Here is a 16097-nt window from a genome sequence, read left to right on the forward strand (position 1 = left end):
ACTAGCTTATGCAAACTAATCAGAACTAATCAGTACTCCCCTGTCATGAGCAGCTCTCGCCTGGGCTACAGTATTTTGCTCCTACAGGTACTTTGTTTGCATAGGAAGGAGGAACAAGTTTGCCTTGCCATGTTGCAGGCACACCAGGAAGGCAAGTCAGAATTAATGTTCGTTTGCATTACAAAAATTGTCTCCTGGCTAAGAAACAGGATATTTTGGCTGTGGTCAGAAACCTGCATTATTTGGTGCTAAGAAAGCACAGTTTTGCCCTTGGCTCCCTTTTCCTTCTCTCTTCTCTCATACCAGTGAATGCAATTGTATCTTTTCTTGGTTGATCTCCCCAGAGAAATGAAGCAGACTAAATACTTCCTTGCTTTGGCCTCTTAGCTTTATATGGGACTTGCTTCACTCTGAGGTGCAAAAATCAGAGATTCACAGAATCACAGTGGGTAAGGTTGGACAGGGCCAGTAGAGGCTGCTTAGTCCAACATCTCTGCTCAGGGAGAGTTCCTTAGAGCACATTGCTCAGGATTGTGTGCAGGCAGCTTTTGACTGTCTCCAGAGAAGCAGATTCCACAAGATCTCTAGGCAGCCTGTTTTAGTGCTCAGTCACCCTCACTGTAAAGTTCTTCCTCATGTTCAGGTAGAACATCCTGTTCTACCTGTTTTAGTTGTTTGTTCTGCCTTGAGGAGGTGGAGGGCTGAAAGGCTACCAAGCCAAGCAGCCAGGTTAAAGGCAGATGCAAAGTGGTTTATGCTGTTGAGAAATGGCAGTACCCACTTAACATGATGGTGAAACTCTGCCTGAGGTTCAGTCTTCAGTGCGCTCACAAATTGCATTACCTGTGACTGATAGCTTATTCAATAAAGGGATGGTGATATTCCCCCCTTTTTCTGTAATTTTTCAGTATTATTTTGAGATCCTGAAGGTTGAGACTGTCTCCTCTATTTATTTGTACACCATCCTGCAAAACACAGCCCCGATCTAGCCTGGGCTTTTTCAGGCTCCTATGATGCAAAGACTAGAAGCCAACAAAAAGTGGGGGAATGGAAGTAGAGGAAGAGAGCTGTAATAATACACAGCACAGCTCTCTGCACTTCAATAGTGTTGGGGAAGATCTCTGAAAAGATCATTTTTGAAGGTACGTTTTTGTTTTGGAGACCTGTGCTTTTCTCACTATGCAGTCAGGAAGAAGAGATAAGTTATATGTCCTTTGTGTCCGAAGCAAATGTCAGGAAGTCTTTCTAGGAAGTACCCAAAGAGAAGTGACATGACAGAATACTTCACACATCAGGTGCATTCGGGAGCACAGCTACTGGTTTGCTAAGAGCTTGCACATGTATTGCAGAAACGGCCCATCATTAATTGCCTATTAATTGTCTATTTCCAATATAAGGCAGCAGTTCCTAAAATTTTATGTGTGCCATGGGCAAGATGCAGAGTTCCTGCTTCTCTAGGGACAGGGCTATTACATTCTTTAATACAGTCTATGAGCAAGCTTCTTGCCATCCTGCCTTGTTCTCTTTTCCAATGTGAAAATACATCTAATATCACATCAAGTCTGGTAAATGTTTATAAGGTAGTGAAAACAGCAAGAAAGGTGAGGAAGAGAGGAGCCCTTGGTAAGCATTCATTTATTTATTGTGATCATTCAGGTGTCCGATAGGAGAAAGCAAGACTTAACTTATCTGTACTGCTATTGGAACATAAGTAATAATGTTCATGACATAGTACTTGAGAATAATTGGGACCTCAATGGAAAGAATGACGGAGAGATATGTGGTGGGTAAAATACAGAGTGAAAAAATCTTAAATAAGATTGACAAGGAATAACATTTAATAATTTTTATGGGAAAAGTGAGAAATTACTTTAATACCATTTTGAAAGAAAAAAAAAAAACAATCTGGTTTACACATCTCAATCTCTTCAGGCAGGAATTTTACCTGCTAAGAGGGGGATTTGAGCTGGTGATTGTTGTGGCTTCCAGCAAAAGCCTATTTTGAAAAACTTAAATTAATGTTCCTTCTTGGTTGTTAATTTGATTTTACTGCTATTGAGCTGGCAAAATGTACATGTTGCTCTGCTGTGTTCTCTGCAAAACAGCTGCGTATCTGCCAGAGAGAGAATTGTGAAAGCTGTGTATGATGTGTAAAGGGTGCTGAACTGGAGGCAGGTAGGTTTCCCTGCACTTGAGAGTCAAGTCCTGCAAAAGCTCAAGAAGAGGCCTGCAGGAATCCCATGAGGTTTAACAAGGCCAAGTTCAAGGTGCTGCACCTGGGTCAGGACAGCCCCCAGTACCAGCACAATCTGGGGATGAGCAGATGGAGAGCAGCCCTGAGAGAAGGACTTGGGGTGCCGGTGGCTGAGAGGCTGGACGTGACCCAGCCATGGGCACTGCCAGCCCAGAAAGCCAAACGTGTCCTGGGCTGCATCCAAAGCAGCGTGGGCAGCAGGGCAGGGAGGGGATTCTGCCCCTCTGCTCTGCTCTGCTGAGAGCCCACCTGGAACCCTGCACCCAGCTCTGGGGGCCCAGCACAGGCGGAACATGGACCTCCTGGAGGGAGTCCAGAGGAGGGACATCAACATGATCAGAGGGATGGAGCACCTCCCCTGTGAGGGAAGGCTGAAAGAATTGCTTGTTGGTTCCTGAAGCAGCTGATTTCCACCAAGATGAATGAGATGAAACTGCTGGTGATAAATATGGAATTGGGCAGACGATTGTGTGGTGTTGCAGCAGAAGACACTTCCATTCACCTCCAGGCTCAGACAGCAGAGAGCAGAATTTTGACTTGAGGCTTATTTGTTTTGGACTGTCACAAATTGTTTTTGATCTTTAACATAAAGACAATATGCCTTCAGTGGACCAGTGACACCAAAATACTTTTGTTTATAAGGAATAGCGCAGTGTTTTGGTTGTTATCTTGTTCATCTCCAAATATTTACTCAATCCACATCCCCCCCTTGCCTATGCTGGCAGGTAAGCCTCAGGGTGTGCATGATATCCTTCAGCCAGCGTGCACAGAGGAGAAGGGTGTCAGCTCCATTTCAGTCTCCTTTTTCGTGTGCTGTCCTGTGAGCTGGTGACATCAGCACAAAGAAAGAAGTATTCTCATGCCAGAAAATATAAATATAAAATAAAAATTATATATCCAGACATGTACATGACTCAATAAGAGTGGGTCCTTTCTTTCTCTGTTGCTTGATTCATTTTGTAGAGATGCATGTCCAGAGGGGAGAGGCTGGCAAGATGGAAGAAAACACTCGAGGCACCTGTAAGTCATGCAACAACTTCCTCACAGTGACAGCTGGTGAAGACATCACTGGAGAGTTGAATGAACCTCAAACCAGAGTCCCTTCAGTCTGAGCTGAGGAAGCCAACCCTGCAGATGGGTTTGAACTTGAGATTTTGTGGGCTGGAAGAAAGGGATTTTGTGACAAACAAGTTACATAGAGATTGTTGGGGTGTTCTTGTGGTGCTGAACTGTAACACAAAACTGTCCAAGGGAAGCTGGCATCAACAGATTGTCTTCTCATAGAGGCACACACAGCACAGAGACATCTGTCTGGACAAGTCTGAAACGGTATTTTACCTTTTGCTACATAGGGCTAAGACACAGCCCCTAATAACAGGTTACACATCACCATAAAATCTCTAAACAAAGGAATTGCATCTCAGGAAGAAAAATCCCACCCTCTTAATCTCAGGAACTTATATTTCTTTCTGAACGAGTAGTGGTAATGAACAACCCTATGCTCTGAGGGGCTGTTAGAGTTACTGTGTGCAGCCAGGGCTCCCTCTCTCCGTGATGCCTGCTTCTGCCAGGAACTGGAAACATATGGCCAGTTATTTCATAGTGAGATCTGTGTGGCACCCCAGGAAGTACATGCAGGGATAGAGGAGGAATGGTTGGAGGATGTGTAGCCTGAGTCACAGCCTGTGCCCAAGAGGGAAAGCCTGGCCAGAGCTAGGGCCAGCCCTGGCTGACCTGTCAGCAAGCAAATATTCTGCAAAGCACCACTGAGACCAAAAGAGAGGGGAAGCCCAGCACCCTCTGAGGGGCTGGTGGGAAGGGACCTCAGGCCACACAAGAACTTAAGAATGCCCAAAACCTTGGGCAACAACCTACCAAAACACCCCCACAGAGCACAGCAAGCTTCACTTCAGTTTTCATGCTTGCCTCTCCTGTAAAACCGGTGAGTCCTCAAGGAGATCTTTCAATAGAATAGAGGTGGTGAGAATGGATAAAGAGTACATTTATCTGATACAGATGGAGGTATGGACTTCTATTCTGGAATAGAAAAAATATCTAGAAAGCATCAATTATCACACAAACCCATTTTTATTAGCTGCTTTTTAAATTATTTTTTTTTTAAATATATTTTTCTTTTGAGCTAGACTTCCCCTGAAGCTCTGCTAAAGAAGTAGCACCTTCGAGCCTGGCTTCTGGCATTTTTTGCTCCTTGCATTACTGCTACATATCCTGAGGTGACTTTTGGGGATTGTTTGTCTATTTCTAGTGATAGCTGCAGTGGAGAGAGGCCAAAATTGATAAGCCGTGGTCTCATAGTGTCTGTCTCCAAACATGACCATGGTAATTCAGTGCAGACAGAAACAAGCTAGAACTAAACTAAACAAAGGATACTGTCTTTGGAAACTCCAGTGGTACACAGATGTCAGTTGCAGAAACCAAAGGCTCATCTATCACTATATATTTCTGGAATTGATGGTTTTATGCAAAACCCAGCAAAATATAATATCTTCTGGCCTTTTTCCAACATAAATGATAAGGGCAACAGTAGAGGCTTGCTTTTATGAAGTTACTGACATTGAGTAAGATTATTACCTCAGGCTGCATGGATATTTGTGAGGCATCTTAGTTGCAACTTGAGTGAAAACACCAGAATTGAGGAGTATTTTACCCAGATTGGTTCTACCCTATCTAGAGTAGCCCACCACGGTCAGTACAAAAGTACTCCTGGGAGATACCTTGGAGGAAAAATAATCTTTTTGATTGCTGAACATCATTATTTAACTATGCACGATGATACATACAGAATAATTGTAGCCTACACACTAAATGTGCACATTCTAAATTAATTTCAGTGCAAAACTGTCCCTGGAAGTATGCATCTCCAGAATCAGTTTAGCTGTACCTGTATGTCAATTAATCTCAGATTCATTACTCCCATTGACAAAAGTCTCTCCAGGCTAGCAGTGCCAAAGCTGGATATTGCAGGGGATTTTCTGTTGTGATTGTTGCCAGATGAGAACTCAAGCAAGTACAGGTCTCAACACTGCATGATCCCTTCTGTAGGCAAGAAATGATTACCAAAGAGAATTTAGACCACATATTTTGTGCTCCAATATTTTACCTTAAGTAGCAGAGCAAATTAAAGGAGCTGGGATGCCTTCCTGAAATTTAAGAGTTGGCTGCAGAGAAAACTTGTGAGTAACCACCCTCAGGACCTGTTCTTTAGCTCAGCTCCTTGGCAACTGAATCCCCACAGGGATGGAGAGAAGTCAACACTATTCTTCTCTGTATATAAGGAGGTCTTCTCTATTTATAAGAAGCAGGCTCTGTGTGGCTGCAGAGCCACTTGCTCCAGCCTTCCTGCTCTGCATTTTCAAACCCACTTGTAGAGAATCACAGGCTTACTTTCACTTGTAGGGAAATGAACTATGTTCAATGCAATATCTTTTCAAAGGGGAATATGGTATTTTTTTAGTCTTTAAGCAAGTCGATTTTATGATTTTACACTTCAACACTCACAAGTGTTGAAGTTCCAAATATGTTAGTCCATGTGGTCTGGACAGTGAGGGCAAGGAACATTTGCTGTCAAGTCCTCATTAGATTTTTGTGGTTGCTTTTGATAGGACACATCAAGCTTACTTTTGTATGTTGCTTTTATATCCTTTACAAATCAGCAGTTATTAAGAAACCGTCCTTGGTTCCAGGTTCATGCTTACATTATCCTTCATAAGTCTTAAATCCAATTGCTGCTAATTGTCTATTTTTCCTTGGGTGAAATATGTTTGAGACGTCTGTTCTTGCTAGACTAACAAAAAGGATAGGTATCTGTGATGTTCCACAGGTTTCCAGCCACCTTGTAGGTGTGCTGATTGCAGGGTCTGTAGGCTCATCAGGAGCATTAGGTTGGTGGAAATGGCAAAAATGGCACTTCCCTTGATTTTGCTGCTGGAAGTGGTGTCCTGAGAGAGATCTGTTTTTCTTCTGGTAGTCACATATGGAGTGTCACCTACCCTTCATGCCTTCTTTAATTTTTTTGCCATCAGTCTTAACAAGCCTATATATAACTGATGCTTATGTATAACAGATGTTTGTTGTGCTCTTTGAGATTTTAGTGCTGGGTACATTTTTTAAACATAATTGCTAGTCATCACTGAGGTCAAGAACCTAGGCAAAACATTATTTGAGGCCCTTAGGAAGATGACTGCCAAAACTTTTTTTGACTTTTTTATATGCTAGTTCATTTCCAGAATCAAAAAGCAGTGTTCTCCGATGAAGTAAACAAAGGCTGAGGAGTGTGGCTAATCACACAGCAGGATGGGTAACTGAGTATATTCAAATATAAGGTAAAGGAATAAAGATGCAAAAGGTGCCCTGTGCTACTAGGTATGGAAAGTAAAGTTAAACTTTTCTCCCCAGATGACCTGAGTAGCACTTAAACTACTTTTATCTGTACAGTTGTTTGAACAGAAAGGAACAGGGGTGAAAAAATCAATGATGAGGTTGTTCTGCATCATGTTCTGGAAGGCAATATCTCATACAATTACTAAGTACCTTTTAAGACAGACCTAGAAAATCTCTAAAATGGACTTTTCAAGACTATGAACCAGACAGATATTGCTGGCAAGTACAATTATACGCTCAGAGGCTGCAACTGTGAATCTTTACAAGGTCAGTATTGACTTTCTTACTCTTTGTTCTGTGCTGCTAAAACCCATTCTTCCTCTCTGCTGGGTGTCAGCAAGACAGCTGGGAAGTATGACTCAAAAAGAAAAAGGATGAGAATGAAGCAAAAGTCTTGCAAAAATTTGCTCACATTTATCTGGCTTCCAACTATTACAGCTTTACCTAATGCAGCTACTGTGCCTCTGGTCAGTTGTTTTAAAAATTGACTTTCTAATGTGAGCAAAAGTAATTCCACTTGGCTGCAGAAGGAATAGATCAAGCTCTCTCAGATGTCTAACACTCACAACACTTCATTTCACAGAAGTGTACTGAGAAAAACTCTGCAAGGATTCTGGAGTGATAAGGGGTTATTCTCATGTTTCACCCCTGAACAACAGATATCCCTGAGGTTAAGACTGCAGACGGTAGTCTGGGCTGTGTTCTTGACAATATGACTGAAATCTTCTGTGGCCTTCGGCAAATCTGGGTTCAGTCCCAGTGTTTGGGTTCTGTGCCAAGGATCATCACGGGTGTTGGTGTTTTGTCTAGCCCTGTCTTCATTGCTGATATCTGCAGGTTCTGGAGTTAACTAGGCTTTCTGTTAGGCTGGTAGCAGTGCTGAGCTAAGGCTAGAAGAGGTTTGTTGAGAGAGATATACTTTGTTACATTGGCTTATATAACTGGAAAATGCATATAAACTTACAGATGAACTAAGCCTTTCTCAGTGCTTAGGCAGACATGAAAAACTTGGAGATAAAATTCAGGAAAAGTAATTTCCTGTTCAGCGACACTGGTTGCTGGAGTGGCAGGAAGTTACACTCACAAAAACGGGAATTAGTAGTCATGGAAGTGAAAAATTACCAGCTCCTAGAGAAGGCAAAGGAAGAGAAAGTAAACATCTAGAGAATTGAAGCATACTCTAAATTCACTTATCTTATTTACTGGATAATTCTGGGATGACATGTCTCTTTCTTTACATTTTCCATTCATGAAATGAAGATAGTAAGGACTTGGTAATGTACTACAAATAAAAGAAACTGTAGAAGAAAAAATTGTTTTCTTCAATTATTCATTTGGGTATTGGGTACTGAAGCTAGTAATTTTGATCTGCAAATCTGGGAATAGTGTGTAATGGCTGCCTGAATCACTGAGAACTTGGACCATTTTTATTCGAATAAACACACACCTTAATAGGGGGTTGCCAAGAAGTGTTTCTAGTCTTTTCATCTGTTTTTAAATGTCAGGTATTTAATGCTTATGGTGCTAGATGAACTTGTGAGAGTCTGTATGAGTTCAACCTCTTGAGAATTTTTGTTTAATTTGAAGGGATAATTATTTTTAAAATGTCAATATTTAATTATAATTTAAGCAGGATAAAACTCATGTTCACATGGTTAAACTCTCTTTTATTTGTCCCTTTACTATGTTTTGGAATTACATCTTCCCAAAATGATGCTCAAACTTTGCCAGGTAGGGGGTGGTTGCCACCAGAAAAAAAAGTGCCAGATAATGTTGTAATAGTTGAACAGTATCAATGTACATGTGCCATCCCTTAAGCCTAAAGTTCCTCTTTAGGTTACAAGTATAGGTGTAGCCAAAGACACCAGATTCTTATAATTATAATAGCAGTAAGCTAGTTTGGTAAATGAGAACACATAATTGATCACCTTGTGAAAAGAAAAAAATGGTATTTGAAGGCAGGTGCTACTATGGGCCAGGACAAATATATTGGATTTAGGCGTGGGGCGATTGCCCAAGCTGCTTGGGTCTAGTTCCTCAGTTATGGCTTCTCCATGCTAGAGGTGGCTAATGAAGCATGGCAGTGTGTGATTCATTCAGAGCACGTTCTCTGTATATTTCAGCTAAAATTCAGTCAGATGCAACAATCAAATCTGCTGGAAATCAGTCCCTGGGTTGCTCACAGGGCAATTTATTGTGTTATTGCCTAAGTTTAGATGATTTGCAGAATAGACTGGCTGGTGCAGAGTGGGTGGTACTGTCTGTCCTCAGGGGCTGAAGATGGTGTGGAGGTGCTGGAAGTCAAGGGTTAGGCTGGTGTGGGTGTCCCGTCCCTCACCTTTCTGCTGTTTGGGCTGTGCCTTTTGAGGCAGCCTGGCTGGATGTGGCAGGTGGTGCAGTAACCTGCCAGCTCTGCCTAGCCACAAGAAGTCCTGCGAGTTTCCAGGCATCAGCACAAGGTGTTGTCCATGCCAAATAATCTAGCTCTTCTATCTCACTAGTAATTCCTGATCACTGTTCTGGATAGGAGCTCTAAAGGACCCATCTCAAACGCTGTTCCTGCTAGTTCAAATGGCATCATCAAGGCTCAGATCGAGAGTATTTAATTCCACATTCAGTGTTGCAAATTACTTCTGACTCTTTATGATACAAACAAGATTATTCCAGAGCAAATAGATTTGGAGCAAACACAGTTTTCTACAGCAACGTGGCATTTTCTCAGTATCCTCACACAGATTTTGGATTGTATACTATCATGCTATTATTTACTTGGTGAAGAACTAGGAGGCCAGTACAATTACACTGACTGAAGGCTACAATATAGGGTATGGAATCACCTTCAAGGTGACAAATTGCCTCCAGAGTCAGAAATGCAAATAAAACTATTGCAGCCTGTAATAATTGCAATTTAAAAAAAAATCACCATATCTCATGCTAAGATAATTTCTAGCTTCTGCTCAGGATGACCTCCATACATAGATGATATTCTAATAAAAGCTGAGATGGTATCATGAAAATATTCTCAAATGTCTTACATAAAACACCACTTAGCAATTGTAAACATATAAAACATGCTTTCATGAAGTAAAAGTTACTTTATCTGTCAGAGTTATGACCAGAGCTGTATTGTCTTTACACTACATGGAAAAGAGTTTATGTTATTTGCTTGGAAGAATAATCTGTTAATTCTGATCCTCAGGACAACTCACTGGATTGCAGTAGACAGTCTGCATGTGACAAAGATAAATTTGCATTATATCAAATACTCATCTCACGTCACGACCCCTTACTTTTTCAAATCATAGATTTATGGAATCATTATTGTTGGAAAAGACTGTCAAGGTCATTAAGTCCAACCTTTGGCCAAAACCCACCCTGTAATCTAGACCATAGCACATAGTGTTATGTCCAGTCATCCCTCAAACTCCTCCAGGAATATTTCCACACCTCACTGGGCAGTCCATTCCAATGCCTGACCACACTTTCAGTGAAGAAATTCTTCCTGAATGATGGAGAATACAAGCTCTTTACCTGAGAGGGGAAACATTTGCCATCCACAAATTGCATAAAATGATCTATGAAAACCATGCAAACCTTTAAAGAGTTGGAGGCTATTATTCCTAGTTACAGGAAGAGCAATAGCACCTGTAATTTTGCCAGAGTGGTGCTACCTCAGAGAAGATAGCACTTGACCATACATTTACATGTAATGGGAACACTAAAATAAAATATCAGGCTCTTTAGGAGACAAGGAGATTCAGTGGCTGACTGATAGTAAAACTTTACAGGTTTTGGCAGAAGTTCAAAATAATGGTTATTTGAAGTTAGGGTGTTAGCTGAAATATGAACTGTTAAGTTTCTGAGCAATTCAGAAACATCCAGTGCTTTAGGACCCTAATGTTAGTGTAAATATCCAACCAATATATGAGGTACAATGCCAACCATGTTCAGCTGTGACAAGAAGCAAGAAAGGGATGAAACAAAAATAACATACTCCCTTCTTTGGTTTTTGGCTTTAGACTCCTTCATGTTAGATAATTCAGCCCTTCAAGGGAATGTCAAGAGACTCATCTGGCCAATTACACTTTGTACCTTTTTTCACTGGCTAACAAGGTCTGCAATGCTGTGTTCTGCATGGATTTCTCTCTATTATCATGTGACAGATTAGATTATATACTGTGAAATATAGGCTAGAATTTCTTCTAAGTTCAAAGTTGTAATGACATATTTTGAACCTGAGCTGTAATTAAGTTTTAACTTGGTTTGATGTTTAGATTTATATTGAGGCCACTAGATAAGCCAAGTTAGAAGAATGTAACTATCTGAGCTCAATAATGGAGTCACAGGGTCAACTGTATGAAATGTTTCAGAAAACACAATCTGTTAAAGCAGCAAGATCAAACAGAATACCAGATGCATTTCCAGAATACCTTTTCCATGTGGAAAAGACTGGTGATATATCAAATAATGAGCGTATGAAATATTGAAAGCAGACAAGAATTTGACTCTTTTTAAAGGTGACCAGGCCTAAGGATGTTTGTGTACTATAGTGCCTGCTGCAAAACGATTTAGTCCGACTGACAATTGGGCTATGACCTATGTCCATTGTACTAAATCTCTTGCTATTGTTGTATCAGAAATCAGATTTAGATGCATGTGGGTAGCATATCTAATGAGTGCAGAAAGACAGCCAGGAGAAAACAGACAGAGATATGAGTTATTATTGTATCTATTTTTTACTTTGGTTTTTCTTTGATTTCAAACAGAATTTGGCTGTTAAAAATTAATTCTAATATTATGTCTTTTTCCCCCCTGTGAATTGTTGGTAGATTTATAGAGCCTGAACCACTGTTTTGCTCTGGGAGATAGCTATAGAGGACCATACTCGGTAACTGAAGGTGATTCACTTATCATTTTTAAGGCACCTTTAACTAAAAGGAACATTCTTAAGTACTCTAATATTTGCTCCCATTTTGTCACGTTTCTGCGGATCAAGTCTTTTGTCTCACTTTGTACCTTTTAGAAGGATTAATTTGGTTCTGATAATCACCTTTTCATTTTTAAGCTGTACTACATTTTTCCTATCCATTTTCTTTCTAGACAAGGCAAAGCTGCAATTAATTTATTCATACAGGTGCCTTTGCATATAGCCTGCCAGAGATCATGTCAAAAGTCTCCAGAAACTTTTACAATTAACAGTTGTAGCTATTTAGCAACCGACTATCATTAGTAGCCTCTCTCTTCAGGTTATTTAATTAGTTACAACCAATTACCAGTAGGTCGTTCTTCTCTTCTGTGCAATTTGTAGTTTAGTGAGGCAGCTTTCCCCTCACCCTTTTAAAAGTCTGTTGTAGGTTGTTGTGCTTGAATGATTAATACCTAACTGGTAGGAGATCCGTAACAGGCACTTGATCCTGCTGCGGCAGGACTTGCTAGCAAGGTTTCTTCTAATGGCAGCACCAGCACAATTCACTCCGCAGGCAGATCAGAGGGTGAGGCTCGGTGTGATGTACAGAGACACTGGTGGGAGAGTCACCTTTTTCCCCTTGAACTGTGTGGATTTATGATAAAGCCGAGAGCTTTATCCTCCCATGCGTTTATAATAAAAACAACTTTAAACCAGCTCATTAAAATGTCATTGTGCTGCAACAGGAGCTCCATTTTTTCCTGGGCACATTCAAAAGATCAGACTTATCAGATCTGTGCAGGCAGTATAGAAAGATGAAACTGATGCCTCTGGGGTGTGCTCCTCCCTGCCTCAGAGAGCGTGTTAGAGGAGGGAAGAGAAGGCTCTGGGGAGATCTTATTTCTGCCTTTCAAAGGCAGCTTACAAGAAAGATGGAGATAGACTTTTTGGCCTGTAGTGATAGAACAAGGGGTAGTAAGTTTATATTAATTTAAACTAATTTTTTGGATGATGAGTGTGGTAAAGCACTGAAACTGGTTTCCCAGAGAGGTACTAGACCCATTCCTGAACACATTCAAAGACAGGTTAGACAGGGCTCTAAGCAACATGATCTAGCTGAAGATATCCCTACTCACTGCAAGGATTTTGGACAAAATGACCTGTAAAAGTTCCTTCCAACTCAAACTCTTCTGTGATTCTACAATTCTATGATCTTCCCCTCTTCATCAAATATGTTTCTGCTTCCTTGAGAAGTCTGTTGTGACCACAGAAGCCTTTTTCCTAACAATGGCTATAGCACCTGCCAGCTTTATTTCCTGTAGGAGCCTAAAAATGAAATTCCCGTAATAGGACATTATATTTTCCTGAAGATGCCTGGTTCCCATCAGCTAATTTGTATCACTGAACAAGCCTTCCTCTGTCCTGGGAAACACTAATTTTTTCAGAAAGCTGTAATTTTAGTGCTTTGATTTTAACTAGGTATTCAGTGTGTAGACTTAGAAAAGCATTTTCTTGTGCCAGAAATGTGTTGGGGTAGATGTTTGGTGGGATTCTGCAGACCCCAGACCTTTTTCCAGGGAATGCTGCACAATAATGAATACTAGACAGAAATTACTGAATACAGGTAAATTTTAATGAACAGCACTTGTGTGCTGAACATATGTAGAAAAAAGGCTTATTTATGAAGGCTCACCTGAGACTCGTTTGTGAAGGTTCACTTGAGATGTCAATATCCCAATCTAAATGAACATTGCTCTTCTTGATATGTGCCACTTTGTCAAGATTTCTGAGCAGAGATGGGGAACAGGAAAAGAAGTTTTCATTTAGCATAAAATACCAGTTTCATTAATATCCAATGAAATTTGTTGATCTTTAAAGCAAAGGGAAGCTTTGAAGAGAAGAAATGAAAAATTGTAAATGATCACAGTAGTCTTTTTATATGCTATGCCTATAGAATGGCTGGATACACTGATGGTTGTGCATTTCTTATTGCAAGGCAGAATTTGACTAGAACTAAAGAAATATTGCTGCTTTGCATGAGGTGGCTTTTGTAGCCTGATAGCTTGCTTCTCTGTGTTTCTCAGCGTATTATTTACATGGTATCTGCTTTACTGCAACTCATCATAGCAAAAGTTCTTAGTTTGTACTCTGGATGTGACCAAATAATATGTGGTAAACTACACGCAAAACAAAGGATGATGTTAGAATTAATTATTGAGAAAAGAAGTCAAATAGTACTTATGTATAATTATTTTCAGAGACTGAAGTCATGGTGTAGATTATGGTTAAATTACCTTCCTTTTACCCATTTATTTAGATATAAAACAGAAACAGTTTTCTGAAAGTGTTCATTAAGTCTATTTTAGGCTCTCTTTGGAACAGTTTTGGGTACTGAAGATAAACTGGTATCAGCACTTTTCATGCTCTCACTGTAAGTGCACTAACAATTATGTGATGCTGTATATGATTCAGACTTGCAGGTTTTTTTTGAGTTATTCTCTAGCACAATAGATGGCTCTGTGTAATGACACTTGTCTATATTTCCTCAAGTGACACTTTGCAGACACATTTAGTTATAACACTGAATCTATCTTTTATGAATTAATTAAGATGGTATTTGTGTTTCTAATTCCCTCAAGGAAGAATGTAAATGAAGTATATTATGCTTAAAGTATTATTGTTGAGTTGGCTTGAAAATTTCAGTTTGAGATTCTGAATGTTGTTAGTTCTGTCTGTGTCAAGAAATAGAAGGTATCTGTAATCCCTTTCATATTGAATACACACTCTACATTTAAAAGAACTGACTGTAAGTTTCTGTTACAGAAAAGAGTAAAATATTAGATAGAATGCATATCATATTCTCAATAAAAATATATGTATTTGAATAAGTTTTATAGTTAAGCACATAAAAATTCTGGAAATCTGAAAACTGTTGACTGTATAGCTGAAATTTTCACTTCGTTTTATATGTGGAGGCAAATTCTTCCATTATGTCTTGGTTACCTATAAAAATGACAGTGCTGAAGTGACATGCATAGTACTTTAAACAGAACACACCAGGCAGCACAGAAGCTGAGAGGCCAAATAATTTTAACTGTGTGTAGTTACATGGCCCTTCATACTATTCCTTTTTCTTTTTTAGCCCAGAATATAGACTTTAAAATTCTTAATTTCTGTGCATCTTCCAGCCATATAGTACTCAGTTAAAATAAAATGGGTAATGTTTATTGAACAAGATGAGTCCATACCGTTTCTGGTCCTGGATCATACAAGATGTTTGTCTGTTACTAGGTTAAGTACTGTAATGAAAAAAGCCCATTTGCCTTGATACTGTGACTGAATCAATTTTTCATAGACTTGTAAATGTGCTATCAATGAGTACCACGGGATCAGTAGTACACACCTCTGCACTTGCACTCTCTTCTTCAATGGAAGTGCTCAAATTCTTCATGTGTGGATGAGTGCAACATGGGATTTAAAGAGGGAGAAATTAAGATGGGGTGACTGGAGAATTTTCCAAGTAACTTGTGATTATTCAGGATGCTATTTAGGATTATTCAGGAGCCTCAGAAGGTCCTACATCTCTACAATATGTCAGCCTTCTCGAAAATTCAGATATTGAAAATGGTTGCATATTGAAAGGCACTCTTACAAATCTGGTTAAGGAATGGCCACCTGGATGTGGCAACAACTTATTAGCAAGACCCAATTGTTTCTGTGTCTCAGGCTCTGACTGAGACATGTCCAAAAACAGGGCATGCAATTATCTGTTTGCCTGTGAGTCCTAGAGTGTCCCAATTTTTTTTTTAAGATGCAAAATGCAATCACGCGTTTCTTTTAACTGTGATTTAAGAAGGCTGAATTTTTCTATGACAGGCAATATCTTAGTCTGACCCAAATTCACTATTTTTGGAGCTGCTTTGCTGGAACAAGATGAACAAATGTCAATCCTTGTTTTCTGTTTTCATGGGAATAGATGAGAGTGGATATATTTCCACCAATCAGATTTGGAGGGTGATGTGTAATGTTAACATGCAAATAAGGTTGAGATGATATTTCTGTCAGGGGAAATAAAAACCCTTCCATGAATTTCCCTCATCATTCCTTTCATTTTCTGCATATAAGCTCCATGTAAAACTGTCAGGCTGGTAATTAGGCAAATTATAGGGACCTTCTCATATGAAAACTAATGCAATATCCAGAGAGAATTTCAAATGAAGACGCCCAAAAGGAAGGCAGAAGTCTGAGCTCATTTTCCTTTATTGAGACTGATTTATAAGTACACAAATTTTTCACTGTCTAAACTTGACAGCAGCAAGAGGATCTAAAGGTGGATTTTCTTGCAATGAATAGGTCTCTGAAAAATACTTGTCTTGCAGAAAGTAACGTATTTAAATGCAATGTAATTTTTTGGAAAATATTCCTGCTTAGCTCTGGTAAAATTGTACAAGCTGTCTGCATATTGCATGATTCTTATGAGAAGTCATGAACTGGTGAAGGTTTATCCAAAATCAGCACAGACTTGTAAAGCTGGCA

The sequence above is a fragment of the Onychostruthus taczanowskii genome, unplaced genomic scaffold (assembly GCF_017590055.1).
Source record: "Onychostruthus taczanowskii isolate IOZ18803 unplaced genomic scaffold, ASM1759005v1 scaffold145, whole genome shotgun sequence".
NCBI lineage: Eukaryota > Metazoa > Chordata > Aves > Passeriformes > Passeridae > Onychostruthus > Onychostruthus taczanowskii.